The following is a 2265-nucleotide window of genomic DNA, read 5'->3' as shown; positions in this document are numbered from 1 at the left end:
ATATGTCCTGGAGAATCCCTTGAAGTTGTAGATAATTTCTGTTACCTAGTTGACCAAATTAGCAATGGAGAAAGATGTAACGAAATATGAATAGGCTGCAGAAAGTTTAGAGAGTTATTTCATCTGTTGGTAACAAACAGCTTCTCTCTCAAAGAGAGCTATTACATCTGAATATGTCCTGGAGAATCCCTTGAAGTTGTAGATAATTTCTGTTACCTAGTTGACCAAATTAGCAATGGAGAAAGATGTAACAAAATATGAATAGGCTGCAGAAAGTTTAGAGAGCTATTACATCTGTTGGTAACAAACAGCTTCTCTCTCAAAGTGAAAAGCAGATTGCATGACACTTGTGTACAAATAGCTATGCTCCATAGTAGTAAGATATGACTTCTGAATGTAGAGGACATGCAAAAAATGGAGAGAAATAAATGTAGTTAGTATTCTCCAATGGATGCACAACATCAGCATGCAAGTACAACAGAGTGCATATGTGTTGAGAGAAAAGTTAGGCATAAAAAAACCCAGATGAAGCACACAAGAGAAAAGACTATGATGGTTTGGTCATGTAATGCATGACCAAAGGACAGTTGTATAAAGAAGTACCAAACACTTAAAGTGGATGGAACCCACTGAAGAGGGAAGCTCCGAAAGGCATGGGATGAAGCAGTGAGGGTCAATGTCAAGATGTTGAGCCTCACGGAGATGACTACAGACTGAGATGCCCTGGCAATGAGAAATTCTTAAGATTTGCTCAACTCAGTGAAACTGAGTTCTGAGCACTGTGTATTGTGTGTTCTCCACCCACATGTTACATTGCTTCATCACCTTCAACTAATGAACTGAACTACTTCTGTTTGTCTCTCCATCCCTTGCTTTGCAGTTCAATGCTCCTGTGTCATCTCTCTCTCTCCTGACCTCCCCTTGTCATCTGTATCATTGTTATCCTGCCACTCCCCTATATACCCATGTTCACCACTCACTGCATTCCCCTTCTCCTCCACTCTCTCCCACTCTCTCTTTGCACTCTTACGAACTCCCTGTTCACTCAACCTATCCAACCCTCTATGCTTCTCCGTTTACATTCACCTTCTTGTACCTTGAGGGTAGGCCCTGGCACATCTTCATCACCATCTTCTCTCTCTTTCTCTCTGTCCTCTAACTGGGGTTGCCAAGTATCTCCTCTACAGCAAGTTTCTATCCCTCTCTCATAGTTTAATCTCTCATCACCTGGCACAAATCCATCTTACTCAATACTAACCTCCAGTCAGCCGAGGGGATCTTGTCTTGCAAGTTATTTGGTGAACTCTCTAGCACTGGTGTCACATGAAAACCACCCAGTACACTCTATGAAGTGGTTGGCATTAGGAAAGGCACCCAGGAGTAAAAACCATGCCAAAGCAGACAGTAGAGTTTAGCACAATCCTCAAGCTTACCAGCTCCTGTCAAACCATCTAACCCATGCTAGCATGGAAAACAGACACTCAATGATGATGAAAGATGATGATGATGTGTACTGAAAGCTTTATTGAGGACAATGATCATTTTGGCTTACTTCTGTACTGCTCCCCAGTGGGTGACGAATGATGTAATGGAATTGAATGCACCCCATATTACAGAAGACCATGATATATCTATAATTTTCAGTAATCCCTTGACTATTGCAGGTGTTACATTCCAAAATCCATTGCAATAGGTGAAAATCCACGAAGTAGAAACAGTATTGTATATTTTTTTTACTATTTTTATAATTTGTATATATTTTATTTTATTGGGTTGGCAACTAAGTTCCCGCCATTGTTTGTCATAAAAATTAACTTCACCTGCACATCAAACAATTTACTTTGTGCCATTATGTGTGAAGGGTGCCACAAAGACTACATAGGGTAGACTAGTCTTACCCTCAGAGATAGGATGACAGTCTACTGCCAACAATTGAGGGACCCCACCCCACAAGACAGATACCATCTAGTGGATCTCTGTGCACAAAGAAGTCCCCCAAGTTCCTAGTTTCCCACTGTACCAATGCCCACACAACACCAGTGACCAAACACGAATAAATAAGGAAAATATACTTATTCAAAAATACAGACCACAACTCAACATACTCTAACATACCTCCCCAGGTACACATCCACAACAAACACACAGAGAATAAGAGGAATGACCAGCATTTTTGTATGTAATATAATTTTAATCTTCGGATTTTTTTAATATGCTAGACCACTGGTTGTAATTGATTAATATCAATTCCTACCCTTATTAATA

Source organism: Octopus bimaculoides, chromosome 10 (genome assembly GCF_001194135.2).
Source record: "Octopus bimaculoides isolate UCB-OBI-ISO-001 chromosome 10, ASM119413v2, whole genome shotgun sequence".
Taxonomy (NCBI): Eukaryota; Metazoa; Mollusca; class Cephalopoda; order Octopoda; family Octopodidae; genus Octopus; species Octopus bimaculoides.
Note: the sequence above shows the minus strand (reverse complement) of the source record.